Below are 10,634 nucleotides of genomic sequence, written 5' to 3' on the forward strand. Positions count from 1 at the left end.
TAATAGAGGTTTTGAATTGCTTTACATATGAAGCATAACATAGCTACCCTACATGGGGGCAATGTAGAGTGGACGCTAATTTCATAGGTGTACCTATTTTAATCATCACAAGCATCCTATGTTTAAGTATTTGCTCATGTCACAGGCAAAACTGAGACAGAATGAAATGAAGAAACTTCCCTAAATCACGCAACTAACAAGTAACAGAACCTAGAGTTAAAATCAGGTCTTCTCATGCCAGTTTTCTGCTCCATTGTTTATGCTACAGCTCATGGACAAACAGATCATGGGCAAACGATGAAGATAAAGGTCAAGAAAGAAACGTGGGCAAATTCATGACTCAGAATTAAGTTAGCACGAATTTTTAGTCAGCATAAGTTCGAGAATTTATTCAGCAAAGTCTATCAACCTGGGAATAAAATCTGGAAAACAGATGGTGGAGTGATTCACTTTTGAAGATTGGCAAGTTGACACAATGCAAGGCTAAATATACAAGGATATTTTAAGGTGGTGATGAGTACATCCCTGGAAGATTGAGCGGTGTTTGCAGAAAGTGAAGCCAGAAGGTGACTGATAGACGAAGGGGTTGAAAAAGACCTGACTGTCTCCTTTCTATCATCAAAGCTGAAAATATCAACTTTTCATTTTCTCAGCCTCTTTTCATTCTAGAACACAGGTGCATTGGATGTAGGGCAATTCTGCAAGCTTCCTAATATCCTCTCAATAGATTTCACTTCAACTCAAATTAATCAGAGGTCTGTGGTTTTGTTTCTTTTTTCTAATTGACTAATACAATATTTGATCAATTTGGGTTTATTTTTTCTTCCCTTCCTCTTATCCTAATTCCTTAAAATTACAGAAAGCATTTAAAACTAATCAAGAATGTGATCAACATCAAAGCAATTGGGAGAAACACTTAGAAGATTGAAAATAGATGGCATTGGATTGACAGGAGTAGAAGAACCCACAAGCTTAAAACAAGCTCAGGAGGAAACTATTAGAAAGATTCATAGTAAGAGCAGATCCAAATACATTTATAGTAAAATGTACAAATGAAAAGAGAGCAGGTGTTCACGTATAATTATCTAAGCAATTAATGAACAGCATTACCCATAGCAAAACTGGCAGCCCAAGTAGGATTCTCTCTCCTTCCTCATATATGAAACACTAGTTGTTAGAAGTTGCATAATTCCCCAGGCTAAACAATCAGACCCACACCCTAAAGGAAGTGAAACCCCCATCTGGGGAAGATTTCTTAGGCAATGTAGGGGGGCTAGGAAATGAGCAGAGTCTAGAGCTCTGCAGAATTTTGGGACCTCCAGAGAGAAAAGTACATTAAAGACTGAGGCTGAAGACGAAGGAAGGAGTCAGTTTTCCCACTTTCTCCACACAGTCCCCTGAAAGTGAAGCTGGGCTGTTAACATACCCTATCCAAGGATGCAGAGCCCACAGTCAGTTCTTCACCTTGCCCAGAACATCAATCTAGCTACTTATGCTAATTCACATAACCAAAAACACATCCAAAGAAAGTAAAACATGTCTTTGTAGTGTTGGTATATCCTTACTCTATCATTTACTTTAAACCAAATCATTAGTTAAATCATTAGAAAACAGACTATTGCCCGGCCAGGCATGGCTCAGCGGTTGAGTATTAACCTAGGATCCAGGAGATCATGGTTTGATTCCCAGTCAGGGCACATGCCTGGGTTGTGGGCTTGATCCTCAGTAGGAGGCATGCAGGAGGCAGCTGATCAATGACTCTCTCATTATTGATGTTTCTATTTCTCTCTCTCCCTCTCCTTTTCTTTCTCTGAAATAAAGATTTTTTTTAAAAAAAGAAAACAAACTATTTAATGCTCAGAGGTATAGTCTCAAATCCTCTGAAATTGCCCATTGTCAGTGTTTTCTAGATTTCCCTTACCTAATAAGCCCTAATCTAGTAATCACCTATGGAACTTGTGGGGACACACTTGCACACACACATACACACACTTCTGAAGCCCAATCCAGACCTACTGAATCAAAATATTCATTTTGCCCCCATTGAGGGTCTCAGAAATATAAATTTTAAACAAGAGAACTAGGTAATCTTGTGATCTTACAAATTTGGTACTATGCACAACCACAAGCACCACTTATCTGCCCCCTACACCCTTACACACACAGCATTTCTGCTTTATTGGAGACTCCCTTCAATGAATTTTTTATGTTCACTGTTTATTAGTGATATTAAGTGTTGAAAAAGGAGTGGTAACTTCTAGTGGGGTTTGCCAATTTTTTGTTAACCAGTATTATTGTTCTCAAACTTCAGTAGCCATGGGATCATCCCCAAAGTGATTAAAGTAGAGACGCCCAGCGCCCCAGTGTCTCTGATCAGTCCTTTAGGAAGGGGCAGGAATCTGCATATGTAGCAAGCATCCCTAGGTGATGTTAGCCCTTTCAGGCACCCTTGCGTCCTCTCTCCTTACTTTCTCTCTCTGTGTCTCTCAGCCTTCCCACCCCACAACCTATTTATTTTTTTGCCTTATTTTTTTGCTCTGCTTTTCCTGCCTTACCTAGCTCTCATCCAGTGACAGTGAACATGATGTAATTCATAAGTGTCATCTGTTTGGGTGGAGATTATCAGTCCTGTTTGCAAATACTATGTGATTTTACCCCGAGCAAAATAAAAAACACTACAAGGATATCCCTCATGAGTTTCCTTACTTGAAACAGGAAGGTAAGTGAAAACAAATTGGGTAAGAGTAAGCAGATCAATGGTTCTCATTCCTGGCTGCACACTGAAATCACTTGAGAAGCTTTTAAATCCACCCCCGGAGAGTCAGATTTATTTTGTGGGGTATGGCACCAGAAATTGGTTTGTTCTTTTCGGTTCTCAGGTAATTTCAACGTGTAGGAAGAGTTGACAACTCCCAAAGTAGATTTAGTGGCAGCCTATACAAAGGTCATGACAAGGAAGGACACACCACTGAGGCGTAAAAACAATGGAGGGAGAAAGATACTTTAAGGAAAAGAAGGAAGAAAAATAGATAATTATATGTAACCAGTGGAGGGGAAAATAGAGAGAAAGAAGCATTGTTAGGGCAAAGAGAGAAAGAAATCAATGAAAATGAACAGTCCTTCCTCAATACCTGCCAAAAAATTGGAAGAGTTTAAGTGGAATTGAGGGAAAAGTATTTTAGATGGATTACAAACAGATGCTGTAAAAGGAACATTCAATGCTTCCCACTCCAAAGATAATGAAGGGATTAGAGTCCATTTCTCCTTCCAGACTAAGCCCCAGAGAGAGAGAGAGCAAAAGTCAGAGCCTAACGAGAGAGAGTTTTATGAATGCCTATAAAAAGGGTGAGGGGGAGAGTGACTGACAGACGGATGAATACTTTGAGATGATAAACCTTGAAGCTCAGAGCACAAAAGGACAAACTAAACCAGAGTCAAGAGCACAATTAAGGGTAAGAAAAATAACTGCCAACACTATTAAGACTGAGAGGTCTCTAGACAAGTCATAGGAGGTTTGCATGAAACATAATCAGAAATAAAATAAAAGAGAAAATGAATGAAAAGGTTTGCATTACCAGAGCTCAGGTTTCCCCCTTTGGAAAAAGAGTGTTCCTATGAAAACTTTCATAAGCTGAAATGGCAAAAAGCAAAGAAGCAATGATCATCAATTTATATGGGAAAATTTTGAGTGTTCCCAGACCCCCAAAAAACCTATCAAATCATACGAAATAACACATTAAACCTAAAATAACACTAACATATAGTAAAACCATGAATATGATAAATATACTGTATAAAGTAGAATTAATATATGTGCAATGTAGTTTCATTTATTAAGACTGATTTCTGCTTAAGTATAATATAATGAAACACCACATTTGTATACCCATCAATCCACTCAAGCAACAGACTTTCCATTTAATTTGTTACTGGATATTGACTATAAGGACCACTTTTCTACTATCAGAACCAACAGTAACTTTAGCAGCTTTAAAGATTTTTTTCTCTGTGTGTGTAAATATTATAAATGGTGGACAAAAGCAAATTCAATGCACATGCATGTCTTTGTTTTGTTCACCAGGATTGAAACGCTTAATTATGCCCAGAATTACACTAAGCATAATGCCCTTATGAGCTCTCTTAGACTTTTCTGATACCTTAGGACACATCTTGCTAACAAAGGCACACGGTAAATCAAGACAAAGCGCAGCCGCTCACAGGCACAGTTCAAAGCTGTGGGGCTTGGTGCTGAGGTGCTGAGCATGGTTCCAGGGAAAGGAGCCTGGCAGGATTGCTCTCCCTGCTAGGTGCTGCTCACTGCAAGACAGATGCTAAATGCTAGTTTTGCTTTTTTTATGTAAAAATCCTCTTCAGTTTTCTTTCAGTTACCAAAATGGTCACTAATACAGGCCTTTTGTAAAAGCAAAGTAGTGTGACACATTTTTGAAAAGTGAAGAATACCCTTAATGGCATATTAGAAACTATTGTTTTGAAAGGACATGCAGAAAAAAATATTTTAAAAATATTTTTTGTTTTAATGCTAGAGATATGTCTACATTGGTTAAAGTTATAAAATATAAAATGATGGAGAAGGAGAAACGACAAATGTTTAAAATTTGCAAAAAAAAAATTAAAAAATCCTAACGCAAAAAAAAATTAAAAAATCCTAAAGCAAAGGAAACGTCACTCTTGGAAAAAATGCCATTAGAAGGAGCCATAAGTCCAGCTAAGTTATTCTGCCTTATGCAGGAAGACAAAATGACTGATTTTAAATTCACTCGTAAGAGAGGACACTGAGGACAAACATTAACTCTTCGATTTTGAAAAATCAGCTCTTCTAAATAGATCAATTGGAAATGACTCTCAGAATAGAATGTTTCAGTCCAAATCAATCACACTCTTTAATGCAATGAAACAGCAGTGCACGTGTACACACACACGCACACACACACACACACACACACACTTCTCTGGTCTTGTTTAAACCTTGTTTTTCCTGGTCTTCACCCTCTTACCGTACATTTCACAGTCTGACACTCTGGAGAGAGAGTTACTTGTAACAGTATGAAATGCAATAAATCATAAAATTTGGCAGTACGTCTAATCAGGTGAATAAATAGTTCTGTTTATTATGTGACTTAGTAAAAGTTTTTCATCAAGCTACAGATGTGAAAAAAAAAGAACAAAGGAGTACCATCTGCAGATGAAACACTCCGTTGCCACACTCAGTTTATTCTTCCAGATACAATGTTCTTGCTTGAGACATAATATGGGGTGAGAAGTGTAAATTTATGCATGAGAGTGCTTGTTTTGAATTTCTCAGTTTGTGTAACATGCGTTCTGGGGCTTTGCTCTCCATTTCCTCTGTTGTCTGGGTTTGAAAACCCACTGGTTTAATTTAAGCTCACCTTTTACTTCACCTGGTGACTGTTTGACACTATTGACCGTTCCGTGCTTAAACTCCTTTCTTGCCTTCTGTGGCAGCGCTCTGCATTGACACTCATTCTTCTCTGGTCACTCTCTATCAGGCTCCTTTCCTGATTCCTCTAACTTCACCTTCTGTGGGAAATCTCATTCACATCAACAAATCCCAATACTGCTAGTGATCATCAAATCTGTATCTCAGCCCTCGGCCTCTCCTCTGATCCCCAGGCCCGAACATCCAGCTCTTTGTTGAACAGCAGCTCCTGACGGGGAGCACTGTGATAGTTCTTTGAGTATATTCTCTTTCTTCCAACAGTGGCTCCATTTAAAGAATATCCCAACCATGTTAGTGACTATACCCTGCTTCCCAAACTGAATACCCTGCAGGCGCTGAAGCCGACAATATAGTTGGATTTTTAATTCAAACTAGAATATGTTTGATAATGAAATGGACACTCAGTATACTGGTCAATTAGAATATATAGTTTTGCTATACTTATCTTTTATTCTAAATTTCAACTAATTGGTCATTGTGTGGAAAAGTTGTTGACATTTTCAGGCCTATTTTTACTTAAGTGCTGACCATTTTATCCCAAGAATATTTCAGGCCTAACTCTTCTTGCTTCTAACATGTGCCTTTGACATTGCTTTTGAATTAGTTTTCTAAATCTCACATCTGATTATGTTATTCCCATGTTTAAAATCTTATTGTATCTATCTGCCTTTCAGGATAAAATTGAACCTCATACACATGTAAGCCCTAAATTATCTAATCCCCAGCTACTTTGGAAGGATAAGTTTATGTAATGATTAAAAACACAGTCTGGTTTCTGCCTAGGATATGGAAAGCTGGAATGAGCATCGCTCCTTCCCAACAGTGAGAGAAATCCGGATTAACTACAATATGTACATTTACTGAAAAATACACACACATACAAATTTGAAATTAAAATCAAGGGAAAATTGCAGACTGCCTGCATGTGAATCCTGGCTCTACAATTTATTAGCCATACAACCTCGATTAACGTACTTAGCCTTCTCTGCCTGCATTCCAACATCTATAAAATAGGAACAATTATAAAGACAATACACCTACTTCACAGAGTTGTTGTAAAGAGTTAAAAATGTAATATTTATAGAGCAATTTACACATTAATTTTGCTATTGTTATAAAATTTTCAACCTGATCTCCCACCAATGTCACGCAGTAGCATTCATCTAGTCATTCCAAACTACTGAAGGTTCCTTTAATTCACTCTACTGTTTTATACCATATGTCTTTGTGCCTGCTGCTTGATCCGCCTGGAATGCTCTTTTGTACCTTACCCACCATTCCCAGCAATAGCAAACTTCTCATCCTTAAAGACAGTTTACATGAATCCTCTGTGGGCTTGCGCTGCCATTTTCCACTCCTCTCCAAGTAAAGGGGATTTATGCCTATGTACCTAATACATATCTGCATTTTTTTGTATGAATCACACAGTGTTATAATTATTTCTTGAATATTTTTCCTATTCTCTCATATCACGACTTTGAATAGATGTCAGGCTGTATTTAATTTTCCATCCCAGATCTTAGTTCGTGCATGACATATAATAGATTCTCAATAAATATTTGAGTAAATGAATGGATAAAGAAATCAAGTATGGTTCACTTCAATCCTGGTTACCTGATAACACAACAAAATGTTCTTGGCTGGTAACTCTTAAAATGCCAAGAATAAAGGAGCATCATAGCAAGAAATTATCTGTAATACAAGAGCATTAAAGTTAATACAATAGTACATGCTTTTTTTGGAAGTCAGAATATGCAGGAGGCTGAGGTCCAGGAAGATAAATGATGGATTAGTGATCAGGTAAGTGTCACAGCAGGTGGAAAGAAAGACCCAAAGCAGACTACTGTAGGCAACTAAACAGAATTAGGATGTCAGAGTCAGCTTGCGAAGGGCTTTGTGGGAGTCTGTTTCCATAGGCCCGCTGAGAAACGCAGGCTTCCAGACTCACTAGCTTTGTTAAGTTGATGGAAGTTAGATTTGGTCGCCTAAAGACCTGACAGCCTGATTTGCCTCTTTCTTGGAAATTTCTGGTTGTTTCTTATCATTAATCTGTACAGCACCCAGATCTGCTTTCACTTTTGTTTCATTCTCTTGAGGTGGCCTTGTTTTACGTTTCAGTATGCGAGGGAGGCCGAGGAAGAATAGTCAGTGATGGGTCACCTGAGGCCATGGCACAATGCTGTGCTGCAAGGGGAACGAAAGCTGTGCGGTAGTGAGAATGTGACATAGTGAAGGGGCAGAGCACCTGCAGAGCTGAGTATTTGCAATATAAATGATTCTGAAAACATGAAATAGTGTATGTCAGTTTATCTGCTCTCCACAATTGATAAAATCTAGAAGTGACTCTCAGGGGATGTTATTCCCAGTGATACCTCTGCTAAGGACATAGTCTAAGAATAGTTTTTGTTGGGATGAAGGAAGCAGCTGTCATGGAAACTCCTAAACATAATGAGATTCCGGTTCTTTCTATCATCATTTGATTTTTCTTTCAAATAAACTGCAGTCTTCAGAAATTTGGAATTGCATTTTTTAACCTGCAGCAGCCCTGCTCTCTTGCAATAGGAGAATAGAGAGTCAACCCCTCATAATAAGATTCTCTCACCTGTAGTCATTAGGCTGGCGAACCATGCTAAGCCAGCATTTTACAGATATTCTCATCTGAATGAGACTTTGATTCTCTGATCTATATTAGAGGTCAAAAGAGGTCAAAAATTAAGTATTTGGACAGATAGAATATGCATTTATGAATGAAGGAGCATGCAGAGTTTTAAAATACACACACACACACACACACACACACACACACATTGTGGTCCAAACTCTTGCTATCTAATCTCAGGAACTAAATCTACTTTGAAAGCAAAGGATACATTTATCAGTTGGGACAAATTTCTTGTGTAGATTAATATTCAACTTCTATTTATTCAGTAAAGCATAAAAATTTATTTCTTCTTAAGTGTTAGAAATTAAAGATAAGTGAGATTTTTTTCTGTCATTGTTGAGCTGATAGTGTAGGCAAGAGGAGTTTACTGCCATGTAGAATGGCAGATGACAATATTACATAGTAATATTTAGTTAGGCCTAGTTATAAGATGACTCCGATTTTAAAACAAGTTTATTTCTGAATAAGGTTTTTCTTGCTCCAGCTAAATTCATTCATCTGTCAATGTGTCTGTGAGCTAGGAGCTATTAGCTACTAGAAGTTTAACAATGAAAGAAATACGTCCCCAGGGGTTTGAGTTACACAGGTCAAAGCATTTTTCAAAATTTTCCTGGAATAGAATACTTATGATCGAACATTTCCTTGTATATAAATTGTACCTCTAAAAAATCAAATAGAACAAAAAGGAATTATTCAACTCTAGTTAATGATGTGCACACTGAAGGGCTATATCTGTAACTAATTTGAATTGTACCAAAAATAGGATCAATTTTAGATGTATAGCAGGACATATATGTGGTAAATTGCATGGTTAAATATTAACTGTAGAATCTAAGTGGTAGAATGTTATTGCATGTCTGAAATTTTTTATAATAAAATTTTGAAGAAAAAAAAAGGACTGGCCTGCTCCAGATTGAAAGTGAAGGAGAGCTCTAGTAAGATATAGGTCAGTAAGTTATTACCGTTAAACTGAAGTCAGATACCAGACTGGCCAAGAAGAATCATTATACCTGTGAGATGAATGTGGAAATCAGGTTCCAAGGTAAAATCTGCACCTGAAGCTAGTGAAATTCAACTAGAGTGGAAAGACAGGAGGCGCCCACAGGAACACGTGGACAGGTGCTGCTGCTGTTGGTTTTCTGCTGGTTTTGTTTTATCCCTTAGACTTTGCTCGTGAGAGTGTGCCTTTGTCAATTTCTTTGGATTCATTCAAATACTTATTGAGCAGCTAGGGAGACACAAAGGAGTATGAAACATGGTCAAAGAGATGAGGCAGGTGAACAAGTAGAAAGGAAAGTTCACCGAATCACTGCAGGCATAAGAAAAATGCTGTAGGAGGTTAAGAATGAGATCGCTTCGAGCCTGGAGTGGGCCAGGGTGGGTGGGAAATCAGGAAAGGGGACTGAGATGAAAATAGAAGACTTCAGTCCGGATCAGTGATGATACTCAGTACAGAATGTGTTTGTCTCTCCTTTCCTCTTTCCCCACCTTTGGGCTTAATTTACCAGTAGTGCCCAGGATTGTTCAGTGTGCTTCTTCTGCACTTGCTTGCATTTTTGCTTCCATGTCTTCAGCACAACTAGGTCCTTTGGTGTTTTGGGGAATATTTTCTGTTTTTGGAAGGATTCTCGACCTTTTGATCTAAGTGTTGATGGTTTTGAGTCTTTTCTATTCTGGTTTGATTTTTGTGCATTTTTGGCTGGAGTGTATTGTCTAGATTTCTTTACTGGAGCTTTTTCTTCAGATTCATTATCCTCAAAATCATCATTGTCCTCATTATCTTCATCAGCAGCAACTTTCACTTTTTCTGTGGAAACTTGCTACCACTTCCAGGGGCAGAACACCTTGCAGATAGACTAAGGAGTTTCACCAGCTCCTCCTCTTCATCTCCCAACTCTGCATCTCCCTCCATGGCTACTAGGTGCTGTCCACTCATGTGCACAGGCCCTGAACCACACTTCTACCACAAGGACACAAGTGGTGATATTTCTAAGCCACCAAGGGAAACCATTGGCTGTAGAGACATTTTCAAAGTTGTCAGTGTTCATTTAATTGGCCTGCCTTCATAATTCATCGCCTCTGCTTCAATAATGTGCAATTCATCCTTTGCACGAGCCCCTACACTGACCTTTCATAAAGATAATTGGTATTCATCTTCATCATTAAATACCCTAAAGCGATCATCTCTGTTGGCCTTTAGTTCACAACCGAAAAGACAGTTCTGGGGTTCAGAAGGCTCATGTTCATGTCCATTGGATCTCCCATGGGGTGGGAGCATGCACTTAGGTGAGGGAGAAGGCAGGTGGAGATAAAGGACCTCTGTTCCTCAGAATGTAGGCGCAAGACAGAACTGCACTAGAGCTGCCATTGTCCATTTTGATTGCGAGGTCTTCTAAATATATTTGAACAGAATCTACCTAATTAACATATATTTTCTGACTGTATATAATACATTAAGCCAGATAGTCATACTTTATGATAAGTTTCCAATTG

The 10,634-nt window shown here is 38.3% G+C and overlaps 1 pseudogene; it reads right to left on the minus strand.

The window, feature by feature from the left end:
* Positions 1–9,665: 9,665 nt before the first annotated feature.
* LOC107537019 (nucleophosmin pseudogene) lies at positions 9,666–10,215 on the minus strand (annotated as a pseudogene).
* Positions 10,216–10,634: the final 419 nt, after the last annotated feature.

This window comes from Miniopterus natalensis, chromosome 5, assembly GCF_054644295.1.
Source record: "Miniopterus natalensis isolate mMinNat1 chromosome 5, mMinNat1.hap1, whole genome shotgun sequence".
Taxonomy (NCBI): Eukaryota; Metazoa; Chordata; class Mammalia; order Chiroptera; family Miniopteridae; genus Miniopterus; species Miniopterus natalensis.